Source organism: Scylla paramamosain, chromosome 21 (assembly GCF_035594125.1).
Source record: "Scylla paramamosain isolate STU-SP2022 chromosome 21, ASM3559412v1, whole genome shotgun sequence".
In the NCBI taxonomy this organism is placed as follows: Eukaryota; Metazoa; Arthropoda; class Malacostraca; order Decapoda; family Portunidae; genus Scylla; species Scylla paramamosain.
The window spans coordinates 16,492,278-16,507,501 of record NC_087171.1 but is presented as its reverse complement, the minus strand read 5'-3'; positions in this window follow the sequence as shown (position 1 = coordinate 16,507,501).

Genomic DNA, 15,224 nt, shown 5'->3' with positions numbered 1-15,224 from the left:
TCATGATTTAAATGTAATTAAGATCGATAACTACAAATAGACAGACAAAGAAGTAAGTGCGTGTGTGTGTGTGTGTGTGTGTGTGTGTGTGTGTGTGTGTGTGTGTCCCTGGCACAGAAGATATTTATTATTAGTGGTCATCTTCTAGCATTAATCCCACATAACGCCTGACACTTTCTGGCTCTCAGTGCAATGCGACAGCTCAGGTTTCAGAACAGCTTATGCCACCTAAAGGAAAGCTGTGCTATAATCTCGCGAATGACCGTGTGAACGTCAGGGGACTTCAGTCATTTATCTCTAGTCTTAAAAGTTTTTAGTTTGTCTGGCGTGTTCTTTAGCTTTGTCTGTCTGTCTGTCTTGCTGTAATAAGTACAGCTTCATATTTAGACATTTACCTCAGTTTCGTTGCCTTTGGTGCATACGAATATAACAATAATATCACTACCTAATATTACTACCAGCACCACCACCACCACCACCACCATCACGGTTATTACTACTACTAATATAAGTGGTACATATAGTGGCGATAACCAAAAAAAACAAACAAAAAAACAACTACAAGAATGAAGATGATGATGACGATGACACTCACAACAACCAAGATCCCACAACTCACCATCTTTCTTTAATATTCTGGCATCATTCTGGCTTCTCTTTCCTATTCAAGGCAAGTATTCTCTAACCCACCTTCCTCGTTGGTACGGACAGGTGAGCCTCTCCCCGCCACCCGACTAACGGAGCTCCAAATCACTCACCGGGACACCGAAAAGTAAGGGAAGGTACGAAAACTATTCAATATTTTATAAACTTTTGACATATGTAACTATGGAGTGGCTCTCTCTCTCTCTCTCTCTCTCTCTCTCTCTCCACTATCTTCACACTCTCTGCCCATAGGACTTAACAACCATCACCTCCACACACCATTTGCTCTCCTGCTACGACTACTGGTCAAAAATCGAGTATCTGATGAACTCACTTGCACTGTTTGGCATCTTCCCTCAACCAAGTCCTCTTATCTGCTGACGGTCTTACGAAACCAGAGAGTTGAGGGATTCTTCAGCTTTGGGAAAAAACTGGAGAATATTCGTACAAGCTCCTGCCTCATCCGTCCGTAAACAATGCCAGCTGAGCGTTGTGGCTATAGTGCATTGTTTTGTTTATACAGTTTTCAACGGGAATACGTTTCAGTGTATTTTCTCAAGGCGAATTCCTATTTTACTATGTCTAACTTCCCCAAAAGTCGTAATATGAAGTCAAAACAATTTAAATCCAAGAAAATAATGCCAAGAACCTATTCCATTCTATAAATTTTACGTTGACAAATTGTGGGCGGTGCGTTCTAGCGGCAGACGGTGATTGGGAGATGACCGAGAACTTCTGATGGCCATAAGACTGACGGTCATAAATTCTATTAGCTATGACGGTCAGCTAGGGTCGACCATAAGCACTAGGAAGAATACGAACCCAGAGGACTAATAACTGAAGGGAAACTCTAAATTACTGAGAGGATGAGGTATGTTACTCTATCTCTACCTATGACTCAATCTTAAGCACAGTTCAGTCCTCCACCTCACTCATTCCTCGTTCCTGTTTTGTTTTTTGTGCATTCTTTACTTCACCCTGATGTTTGCAAGCACCCCATTCCCTCACCACGTTGCATTTTATTCCCTATCCATCTTTGCAACACGCTGTACTGTCAGTTGTGTCTCATCCTCCTTCCTCCCTCACCATGCTTCGGTGGGTCTACATGCTGGGCCACTATTCCAAACGGGTACGTGATGAGGAGGAGGGAAATATGTGGGTCGCTGGGTCAAAGAATTATGTCCTCAATATACGGCGACTTGCTACTACTACTAATACTACTGCTACTACTACTACTACTACTACTACTATTACTACGACTACTACTATTACTAACTGATTTCACGAACGTGCATTCATGTTTATCCTTGCAGATTAGATGTATTTATGTAACTCTACCGCATCAAAACAGCAACAAAAACGACGGTAATCACCACCACTACCACCACCGCCATCACCACAAGCACCACTACTATCACCACCACCAATAAAAGATTTCAGTCATTACTTCTTTCCTCCATATATTCGTCTTCCCTTCAAGTATGTTCTTTTCAGTTACCATTTCCGTCTCCCTTTTGAAAACCTGAAAAAAAAAAATCTCACTGGAGCGTCACCCGTACGACTGTATATACATTTTTTTCCTCTCTCTCTTTTATCTATTCATTATTATTATTTTTTTTGTAAGAAAGCCAACAAAGTGGAGTCGTAAACTTGATGAAATTACACTCGCCACCGTTTTCCTTCCTCGAAAAGACCTTCTTATTTTTCCAGTCCCCTCCAGCCAGACCCAGACAGCAACTCGCCACCAAAATAAGAAGAATGGTCGACGCTAAAAATATCATATATATATATATATATATATATATATATATATATATATATATATATATATATATATATATATATATATATATATATATATATATATATATATATATATATATATATATATATATATATATATATATATATATATATATATATATATATATATCAAGTGGGCTCTGGGGAAAAAAAAGAAAAAATATATAGTGGTTTGTTGTGCCAGTGTAACATTTTCGTTAATGACGTAAACACAACATATGGAGGACGAAGAGAAAGAGAGATCTGCTTGTATTCCGCCAGGGGGGTTAAAAATAGATCCCTGTGACTGTTCTATGGGATGGTGGAGAGAGAGAGAGAGAGAGAGAGAGAGAGAGAGAGAGAGAGAGAGAGAGAGAGAGAGAGAGAGAGAGAGAGAGAAAATTACGCATTTCCGTTGTAAAGAATTTTTCTCTAGATGGCAGCTTTGACAAGAGTCTCTTCCTCCTCTTCCCCCTCCCCCCTCCTCCTCCTCCTCCTCCTCCTCCTCCTCCTCCTCGCCGCCTCGACGTACAATAACCCACACGCACCCTCACTGCAAGGCTCTTTTTTTTTTTTCCCTTTCTTTTTTTTTTTTTTTTTTTTTCTTTGGGCAAGTGAACCAAGGTCTTGTTGCCGCTTGCTGCTGTTGGAGGAAATTTGTAAAATGTCTAATTACATCCATTTTTCCTTCATCTTCTTTGGATTATATATATATATATATATATATATATATATATATATATATATATATATATATATATATATATATATATATATATATATATATATATATATATATATATATATATATATTTTCTCTCTCTCTCTCTCTCTCTCTCTCTCTCTCTCTCTCTCTCTCTCTCTCTCTCTCTCTCCAGCGAAGTCTTGACATGCACGCATCTACGTACAACATGTATTATGGTTGCAGATCCACTTCCTCCATCAGAAAGCAGCGAAGATGAAAGGTGTTCAAGGCAAGGCGACAAAAATATGTCAAGTTATGAAGAAAGCCTGGCGCCGCCGCCTCAATTCCTCCTTACGCTAAAAAAGGAGAGAAAAACTTGCTTCCCCTGAAGAAAACTAGCTACCTATTCTGAAACATGTACCTACGGAATTTTGCCTTATAATTCTATGAAAATCGAAATTTTCACCTGCTGCAGAGTCAGGAACGTTATAATGCGGCACGCAGATCTTTGGAAGACCCCTGAACAAACACTAATGTATACTTAGAAATACATACACACACACACACACACACACACACACACACACACACACACACACACACACACACACACACACACACACACACACACACACAGACACACACACACACATACACACATACACACACACATACACTTGTTGGACAGCAAAAATTCGTGATCTTAGTTTGTATTTCTTCTCTGCTAAGCAATAGCTAGAACAACGGCTGCAACGGGAAAAGAAACAAGCCCAACAATCTGCGCCTGTAATGCTGTTCGAACTTGTAGCCTGACCGAGAAAATGACACAATAAGAGTGACGTTACTGCTACTGATGAAAATGTTGTTGTTGTTGTTTAGAAAAGGAATCTGGTGGCCATCAAAACACATCCCACATAAAAAATTCAGCAAGCATTCAGTTAGTTCTCGGATTGCTGGAAAACATTTTTCCCCAGGAACACACAAAAGTGAATCATGTGCCTCGTGCTAGACCTCAGTGGAGCAGCAAACACGGCAGACCTCAAGCAGTGGTAGTTGCTGTGAGAGTGCTGTCATGACGCCAAACTAGGATATTTTACTTTCCAAAGGCCACGAAATCAGTCCTCACTGTCTTGAATCATACACGGAAAGGAAAAGCGCCCAGGAAAAGTGAAATAAAGGTGACGAGGAAAAGTGACGGGGGAAAGAATGGTGAAAGGTGTCTTGGTGGTGGTGTGAGTGGAGCAGCAAATTCAAAGAGTTCTGTGTATACTGTGACCAGAAGTTGAGAAAATGAAATAGTAAAACTCTGGGACATACCAAAAACAGAGTCACAAGTTGCCTATATCGCGTTTACACAAGGTGACACGTACAAGTTAAAATATTTTCTGACCAATACCAAACACAGGCGTTGCTCGAGCCACTTGAAGATGTTATTGGGAGTGTGTTTGTGCCTGCACTTTCAAATACGTAGACGATACCCTAACGATTAAAACTGTTTTATAAGTCCTGCCTCAAATAGAACGTTTGCCCAATCCACACCAGGAGCTTCAGTATAGGATGAGTTTAGAAATTCCCTTGACTTATATGTTATCTTGAATAGAGCACCGTGAGAAAGCAACCTTAACGAAATAACGCACTACAAAAATGAGGGAAATAAAAGGAACGGAAAAGAAGCAAAACAGTGATCAGTAGAACCTGATGAAACAATGAGATGAAAATACAGAGAAAATATAAATGAAATAGGAGGTGGGCGCATCCAACTAGCTAAATGTACCGCCTATCAGATCAAAAGCTTCTGTCTGAGCAGCCGCCAGCGCCCTGACATATGGTCAACAATTGCACAGTTTGTTTATTCTGTGCATCTTTGCAACCTGACCAAATCCTTACAGCCACGAAATGCATGAGTTGTTAAGAGGAGTAAGTCGCGATGTGATTGTACGTTTCCACTACAATATGAATGACTCATCCCTCTCAGACCACAACCCTTGAGTGGTGGGTGGTTGCGTGTTGGTGTCGGACGATCCAATACTCTGATCTGATAAAAGTAACTCTGACTGCATCATTACCTGACATTGATAATTAGTACTTAAGGCTGTTTAGAAATAAAGCAGAAATCAAGGAGAAGGCTACAAAAGACCACCAAACATCTTAATTAAAGTCAACGTCTTGAATAAATATAAACAAGAACAGCCGAGAAGCAGCGTAGCAGCGCAAAGTGACGCAGCCTCCTCGTTCTCCCTGGAAAGGTCAGCCCCAGTGTACTTGCGGGTAACCACGCCACGTGCCACAGAGCGACAAACACAGCAGACATCGTCTTGAGGCGCTAGCGGCAGAAGCAGCAGCAGCAGCAGCAGTAGTAGTAGTAGTAGTAGTAGTAGTAGTAGTAGTAGTAGTAGTAGTAGTAGTAGTAACAGCGGAAGAGGAGTAAATAAAAAAAAAATAGCAAAGACTATATATGTCCATAACTGCACGAATTAAAAATACAAAAATCTGAAAGGGAGTGTCTGAAAGCTGTCCATCGCATCAACAAGCCGCCGCCGTAGCAATGCGCCGCCACAAATTTGATCACAAACCACACGGATCGTTGCCTCATCATTGGCTCATTGAGGTGTTCCGAAACCAAAAGAACCACAGGAGTTGAAATGAGTCCAAGGCTAGATTGCTTCAAATGGTCTACACACACACACACGCACATTCTCTCTCTCTCTCTCTCTCTCTCTCTCTCTCTCTCTCTCTCTCTCTCTCTGCTACATCTATACTACACCTACTTTCTCTTTAACTCCTTTAAATGTGCAGGGGTTTAGTACTTTAGCGTCCATTAGGAAGACATAAAATATAAGTAAAAGTAGTAGCAGCTATAGTGAATAGTAATAATAAAAATAGTAGCAGTAGTAGTAGTTGTAGTAGTAGTACTTGTAGTAGTAGTAGTATATAGAAGAAAAAAGAGGAGAAGGAAAGAGATAAAAAAAATACATAAGAAATAGCAAGACCTGAGCTAATCTTGGCGGCATGAAGAATACCACAGAGCATCACCAGCAGAGAAGACGACACGAAAAATGCACGCAAAAACAAAGAGACGAAGTAGGCAACGAGGCCACGAACACTGGGGTACAAAGAACGAGTTAAGTAACCAGGAGAAACTGTAGTACTAAAGAGAGAAAGAGAGAGAAGAGAAGAGAGAAACAAAATCCTCCGTCTACCTCTTCCTCCACATACACACACACACACACATAGACACGCACACACACAGTCATTACCCAGGTATGTACAGAAGGAGGGAGGAGGGGTTGAATAGTCCAAGTAAGCAGCACACATACTCTTCTTCCGGTGCTTCGAAAAATAAAACACTTTTTACATTTGCCTCCATGACTTTTATGGCCACAGAACTTACACAGGGACGCCATACGGAGCTCGGGGTGTTCTTCTCCCTCTCCATTTCCCCCAGCGTGAAAAAAAAGTGTACTGGTGGAAGGACATCACCGTCCCTTCCTCTGTACCATTTCCTCTTCCTCAGTCCCGCACGCCAAGCAGCATATCCTCTTTTTCCCTCCCGGTCCCCTCCGTTTCCCCCAAAAAAGGTATTCTATCCGGCGCATCGCCATCCGGACAAGGTGACTCCTCGCCCGGTGGATGAGATGGAAGTCCTCTTGTTCTCATTCTGAATTCAGATGGATAACACACTCATTGTGTTCATATATAAAGGAATGTATGAGAGGAACATGGAGTTTTCGACTAATTATAAGTGATTACGAGGGATTTCAAACACAAACGCACACACACAAAAACACACACACATAAAACACAATAGATACTTGGTAAACTGTTACTATAATTAAACTACATCAACAATGGTATTAGAATAAAATACACTTATACTATACTTTGAATTAATTCAGTATTCATTTTCCATTCTAAGCAATTCCTAGAATTCCTCAGTGAAGGCATACACCGGAAAACAAACAAACAGAAAAGAACAACAACAACAATAACAACAACGACGTGATGTAAACAAATAAAATCTTTTCAGTATATAACTGTTTCTCTTCCAACATCCTCTAGATTTCCCCACTGAAAACATACACCGGAAAATAAAGATAACAAAGAAAAAAAAAAAACATAAAACACACACAAAAAACACAAACATGAGGCAACACTTTAAATTCTTTCAGTAATTGTTTTTTCCCTTCCAGCAGCCTCTAGATTTCCCCGCTGAAGGCTTGGGTTTGGCCAAGAGACTCGGACCCGTTCCTCAGGCAAGTTCCCAGGCGGGCAGGGCACAGGGGGACAAGGAACAAGGAGAGAGAGAGAAAGGGAGAGAGAGAACCAGGAGGGGGAGAAGCCAATAGGGAGGTAGGCTAAGGGAGGGGTGTGACTATAGGGGGGATAGAAGAGAGGGACGTCTCAAACACTTGTTGCTTTCCCCCCCCGTCTTCTCTCCTCCTCCTCCTCCTCCTCCTCCTCCTCCTCCTGATGGCCGCGGTCCCTCATCCTGTTTCCCTTCCCACTCAGCATCCTTCTTTTCACAGCCTTCCTTTTTCCCTCCCATTGCCTCCTTTTCGCTCGCCCTTTTCTCGCTCCCTCTCTCCTATTCCAGTCAATTTGCTGGTGTTTGTGTTTGGCACGTGTGTGTGTGTGTGTGTGTGTGTGTGTGTGTGTGTGTGTGTGTGTGTGTGAGAGAGAGAGAGAGAGAGAGAGAGAGAGAGAGAGAGAGAGAGAGAGAGAGAGAGAGAGAGAGAGAGAGAGAGAGAGACCATTAGACACGTGCAGGCAGTCATCAATAAGATTCCCAGTTATTCATTCCTTCTCACGCATGGAAGCCTTCGTCTCTCTCTCTCTCTCTCTCTCTCTCTCTCTCTCTCTCTCTCTCTCTCTCTCTCTCTCTCTCCTCTCTCTCAGGCGACACGATGTTGTCTCGCATTCCTCAGCTTTCACTTCTCATCCCAGACAAGGTAATGGAAGCCAAATGCACACACACACACACACACACACACACACACACACACACACACACACACACACACACACACACACACACACACACACACACACACACACACACACACACATACAAATACATGACCGGAATGAATGATATAATAGTATCCGAATTCATGATTTCGAAAATGCATCATCAATTCATTAACTTCAGTGTTCCGATCTGGGTCAAAGAAATAGCAGTTGGAGTCAAAAGATTCTTCCAATTTGCTAACCTAACGTGCTATTTTCGGCATATGCTTCTCGCGGTAAAGAGTTAACCAGCATTGAATTACTCCAATACATCCATAGCATTCTGATTCGACAGCTTTCCTTTATATTGTTGCAGATCGATGTTGTTTTCTGTTTCAAGTGAGGCGCATCAAGACACCTGCGGGAATTAAATTGACCAACCTAATGTAAATTCCTCTTCACTCAATTTTTACTTCGTGTCATTGGGGAGAAGGAAGCGTCAGTTCAGTGGTTTCTTCTCAGACTTGTTCTTCTTATAGTCATTGGCCAATTTTCTTTACATGTAGAAAATAATGCACCAATATTTTACAATTTATTTCTTGGTAACAGTACTTTAGACACATCTAGCTTTTGGAATGAGTAAAAATCTTCCTTACTACAGGTAATAAAAGATAACAAAAATGAATAAAAGAATACCCATATTGAGCTACCTGAACTTTTGCAGTATTCTATTCATCATTTACGAAGGGAGTTTGTCATCAGAAGAGAGAAAAACCAGGGGGAAAAAAAAACATGTTTATTTTTTTTCTTTTCATTAATTTAGCGCACGTTTTCAAGAAACATGTGATGCCAAGCAGCTGTACTGACACAGGTGGCGGGATGGCGTTATTGCGCAACCTTTTTCAAGTCAACTAATCTTACAAGCCAGGTAAACAGAAAATAAAAATGCAAGTCAGTGTTGGTTAGACATATTAAAGAACCAATCCATCTACCAAGCTGACATCCCGTAGCCAAAGAGCGCAACTTTCAAAATCGGGGAATATTAAGACGAAATTAAGTCAAGTGAATAATTAAGCTTGGTTTGAGTGGACGTCTTTATGCATACACTAGGTCGACGTCCTCCGCGAAAAAAAATGATAGCCTTTAAAATTAGGAAAAGTTAAGACGAAAAATAAGTTTAGTATACATAACTCTCCTAATAATCTTATATCAGCGACCTACTTCATGGTATTTCTCTCTCTCTCTCTCTCTCTCTCTCTCTCTCTCTCTCTCTCTCTCTCTCTCTCTCTCTCTCTCTCTCTCTCTCTCTCTCTCTCTCTCTCTCTCTCCTGATGCTGCCATTACTCTGCTCACTGTGCAAATGAATAACGTGTCAGAAGCAGAAGTTAATGAACATATTCTTTTCTCCCATAGCAGGCACGTTTCTTTGTATTTCTGCATTAGGACGCAGTTATAAATGAAAACAAATCAGCGCTGCACAAAAAAAAAAAAAGAAAGATTTGAAAACCTCTTTCTCCTCCATCTCCCTCTCATTATCATCATCATCCTCATCACAATCATCATCATCTCATCAGTAAAGTCATGGATTTATAAAGGCACAAATATTGCAAAACTTTAATAACACCTTTCATTCTATCATCACAAGCACGTTTCTTTTAATCCTATCTCATGAAGTAGTTATAAACAGGTTTTTTAATATTGTAAAGGAAAAAAAAGATAAAGAAATATCTCGACTACCACAATCATCAAGTTAATGGATAAAATAGTAACGATACTGGTTAATTTCCCACGATGAGAGGCACAGTATTACCTGCACGTCATTATCTTCTGGGTGTTGGTAATAACTCAAAGAAAGATGCAGGTGGTCACTGTTGATGCATGGTGTGTGTGTGTGTGTGGTGTGTGTGTGTGTGTGTGTGTGTGTGTGTGTGTGTGTGTGTGTGTGTGTGTGTGTGTGTGTGTGTGTGTGTGTGTGTGTGTGGATGGCTGCAAAAGGTAATAGAATGTCGACAACTTTGAGCCGGGGAACGTGTGTACTGGTGGACGTGATGTTTGGGAAATGAATGAGTTGTCAGGTAACTTTGTGCAGGTAAGGAGACACCCTTCGCCTCCCGCCCCTCCCTAGTAGCCATGTTATCGTGTTATAATGGGGCGTGGAGAACGACTAAATAAAGAAAAAAGCGACAAAGGAAAAAAAAAAAACTATCCTGTTTCTTTTTCGAGGTACATTCCAGAATGTACTTCTACAGTAAAATTCCTGTAGTTTGTCCACAGGACTTAGTGTTCAGTGCCGGTGAACGAAGAGAGAGAGAGAGAGAGAGAGAGGAGAGAGAGAGAGAGAGAGAGAGAGAGAGAGAGAGAGAGAGAGAGAGAGAGAGAGAGGAGAGAAAGGTGGGGGCACTGTCCTTGTAACAAAACACTCACAAATGCAAACAAAAAACACAAAGCGACACAGATAACACGAGGCGACAAAGAGGAAGAAAACAAATGTGTTGCTTGACATAACACTACCAACAGTAAAAACCGGCGAAAGAGAGAGAGAGAGAGAGAGAGAGAGAGAGAGAGAGAGAGAGAGAGAGAGAGAGAGAGAGAGAGAGTGGAGCTGTCACGATCTTTCCAAGTATCGCCCCGCAGCAATCAAACCAGACAGTGCGGTGTGTGTGCGCCTTGCCTACCTGACCGACTCTGGCGCGCGTAAAATCAATACTCATTCCGTCATATTGAAGGCGCCACTTGACTGGTGGAAGCTAATCCGTCAGTCAGCAGTGTGTCACGCCCACAACACCCTCGCTGACGTCACTCCAGGATCAGCTCAATAACTGGTGATTGCTGTCAAAGAAAATGTCTCATTGTCCTACTACGTAGCATCTGTATTCATGCGATGCCAGGCAGGTAAATATTTTAATCAAGCTTCTTGTTAAGGTTGGATTTCATGTGTATACTTCTCTGTGGACACGAGTCATAAGATGGAATGTGCGCTATGGAAGAGTCAAAGTGCAGTCTGTGGACATACGAGCGTTGGACTTTGTGGTCTTGTGGGTTTTCCTGTGTCTTTTATCTGTCTAGCTATCTTCCCGCCGGGTTTTAGGCAGGCTCAACCCAAGGGGAGGGGCAGAAATTTCCTCTTACGCCTGTGTACAATTTTTTTTTACTTGTGTTCTTTATTCTCTTCCTCCAAATACTGAACGTTCTATTTTTCAGTCTCACGGGGAGTCATGCTTTTAATCTGACACCATCAATCCTTCTCTTGTAAATCCTTCCCGTTCTTCTCCCTGTGACGTATTCCCTCCATATGGACAGACAATCCTGAGGTGCCGCGTTTCCTAATCTTCATCACGCTACAGTTCATCCCTCCTCTCTTCCCTTACTAGCAGATATCTCTTCCAATTACGTTGCTATTATTCTCACCCTCCACGCTGCTCACACTGCAGGCAGTTTTCAGATAGACTATTTCCACTGCCTGAATCCTGCACTTTTCACACCTTTACGTATGCCAGTGCTGAAATTATTATGTTGTTCTGGCGCCATTTCCTTTTTTGCCTCCGTGTTTCTCTTTCCGCTCATCATATTATGCCGTGGTGATCCCGCTACTTTTCTCTCCTTTATATCTCTCGCTATCCCTTGCCTTTTGTCTGCGTCGCTTTGTATTCGCATTCTCTCGTAAAGGCGCAAGATGGAGACAAGATACTGAAACTCAATGATTTTACATGTAACTTTTCCACACTCCATGTTCTCGCTCGTCTTTTTAATACACCGCTTTGCTTTTATTCACTTTACCTTCCGATTATTCTCTTTTGCAGGTGGTAATAAATTCATATGCACGTTTTGAAAACATTTTATTTCTCTGCTGAAATAGTGTCGTCTGAAGACCGGTTTATTTCATCTTCATTTGGCGTTAACTGTTTTCATCTCCGCTCTAGCAGAATCCTTACTAAAGACTACGCCCTTAATAAAAATGAATAGGTAAAGTGGCATTATACACCTTTGCCTCTTATTTCTGCGCTTATTGATTTTTTTTTTATTTGAATTAGTTCGACATGTATGTTGATATTATTATTGATTATTGTTTGAACGTATTCTAGTATACTCGAATAGGTTATCAGCTCCTTTAATACGCCTCATATATCCCATGGTGTCGCCTCATATGTCTGTCCACATCCATGAACACAATATAGATTTTTTCTCCTTTGTTATAGAATCTTCCCTTTTCAAATTCTCATGTAGCTCTAACCTACACAGCTCTTTTAACTCTCGAAATCTACCCTTCCCCTCACTCATTTCGTATCTTGTATCTTCCCTTTTGCTTTCAGTTATAATCCCATTGTGCGTCTCGCTGATCATGCTCAATGCACTAATTCTGCTGTGTAGGGTGCTTCATTAGTTATTCCATTTGTTCAGTTCCGTGTCGTTTTCTCTTCCTTCCGAGCAATAGACTGCATATAATATGTATCAAGACAATTACAGGTTCTCCTCTATATTTCAACAAGCAAGCTGTTATTTCGTCGATGCCTGACACTTTCATACGGTTTAAATTTCTTAACGCCCTCTTAATGTCATGTTTCCTTTTTTATGTCAACCATAGGCATCGAGAGTAGCTTAAATTATTGCTGCATTCAAGAGGGCGACTTCTCGAAAGAACGAAAAGAACCCGGCACAAAAAGAAAGGTTCGTGGTAAGAAGCATAAATTTGTGGTGGACGATGCTTAAAGAGGAAACGTGGCCATGGGAAGCAAAGTCTGCCTATCCCCATTTTATTTAGAACTTGAGAGAGGGAGAGAGAGAGAGAGAGAGAGAGAGAGAGAGAGAGAGAGAGAGAGAGAGAGAGAGAGAGAGAGAGAGAGAGAGAGAGAGAGAGAATGTGTGTGTGTGTGTGTGTGTGTGTGTGTGTGTGTGTACGAACCTAATCTTAGATAGCGAAAATGTGCGGGAATGGAACGTTTGACAAGCACTGGTGTCTCATAAATCATCAAGTAATGTAGCAGCAGGTAAGGTGATCACAGGTAATGAAAGATGAATAGTGACAGGTAAAACAGAGAGAGAAAACCTTTGTAAGAAAAATCGCTTTTGCATAACACGATGTAAATGTATCTCTGTGAAGCCACGCCTGTCTTATTCACATCAGCTGTTTACCTTCTTTAATAATCATACTTATACTTACATTTGATGCATTACTATTTATTTACGTCACTGGAAGGAACATAAGAAGAAAAAAATGAAACGAAAATTAACAATAAAAAAAAAAACTCCTAAATTACTAAGCTCAAGGGAAAACACGAAATTCAACATGGAAAGTATTCATACATCACAACGCAAAATACACACAAGAGAACAACCCAAGCAGGCACGTATTGCAGCATACAGTGGTCATGAAGTTGCTGGTAATAGTAATTTTCACCCAAAGTCACTGTCGTCCATTGGTCAGTGCGCCATGACTGTCAAGAACTAAGGTGATAAAAAAAAAGTTCAGCTGTTACTATGCACAGTGAAGGTCATGACGCTGGTGCTGGGAGCTGCTGTATCATTTGGTATAGGCGGATGGAAACAGTAGTCATTCATAATTCATCCAGACTTCTACTTATGAGTCAGGAAGCAAGACGTTCCTTCCCACCATCGCCTCTGATGAGCTACACTTGTCCGGGCCTTAGTGTACCTACCAGAACCATGATGTAGCTGAGTAATGTGTATTTGCTTTATCTTACTGTTATAATCTATCAAATCGCGTGCATATGAAGTAATTAGTTGTGAAAGAAAGAACGACAGAAAGAAACCTGACCCCTCTTTCCCTTTACTGAGCAGCTTCCTCTTCCCTTCCTCTCCTCCTTCGTTCCTCGAAGCAGAGCCAGACAGGGTGGCCGATATCATCAGCAGATAAATAACAAATAAAAACTACCGACATGACACATTACAGAATTCAAGGGGAGGAGTAAAAATTAGATAAAGACAATCTTATCGTTTCCATAAAATATTTGCACGTCAGCGATGAACATGAAAGCAGGAAGAGGAAGGAGAAAAGAAGAAGAAAAAGAAGAAGAAGAAGAAGAAGAAGAAGAAGAAGAAGAAGAAGAAGGAGAATAATAATAATAATAATAATAATAATAATAATAATATATAATAATAATAATAAGAAGAAGAAGAAGAAGAAGAAGAAGAAGAAGGGGGAAAAAAAGAGAGAGGATTTCATAACAATATCAAATTCGAGACATGCCTGCAGACCATTACATAGAATGCTGTACGACTGACGCCACCCACCAGCATGAGATCTCTATCATGCTGCAAAGGGAGTGACTCTACCCACCACTGGCTTCAAACAACGACCACTCTTGCTTGAAGTATCCAGTCCGTACTTTTCCCGGCAGCTTTGCAATGACTACGTGTAATATATCTGCCACTTTCATTAACTGTCACTCACTTACCATACCTACTACACAGGTACGCACTCTATACCACATGCATAAATCTTTCCAGGTACTGAAAATTCATCGAGTTCAGGTGCATCTGTAATTGTCACCATGTCACTAAATAAACGGATACTACCTATATCTCACTAAACTTTACAGCGACTACGAAAATATATATGCCTCTGTTTAACCTCATATGTAGTGCACAATAGGAAGCTGTATCAGTCAGTGACACGAGCGTAGCAACTGAGTGTGGTATGTACTTGACTACTAGCAGTGAGGTAAGGCTGACCGCTCCGCTGCCTGACTCATCATGACTAAAGCAATACTGTCTCCCCCCTAAAAAAAAAAAAAAAAAAACAGGAGCCATCTAGATCCGGAACGCCTCATTGCTGCTCGCGTAACTGCAACCAACCACCACCCCAGAAGAGACATGTGGACGATTTATCATTCTCTCTCTCTCTCTCTCTCTCTCTCTCTCTCTCTCTCTCTCTCTCTCTCTCTCTCTCTCTCTCTCTCTCTCTCTCTCTCTCTCTTTTCCTTTCATTTCTTGCTCCAGTACACAAAATAAGCTAACCTGTTTGTCGGAGGGGGAAACTATAATTATTGACTTGCTAAAAAACCTTAGCCGTTTTAAACACAGTAAATATTGCAGAGAGTTTTACTAAGCGGGGGGAGGGTGTATTCTGTATTGTAGTGCAGATGGGGGGGGTGAATATCGTGGGAAAACACTGCAGCGTAGCATTGGTTCAAATTTAATGTTCAGA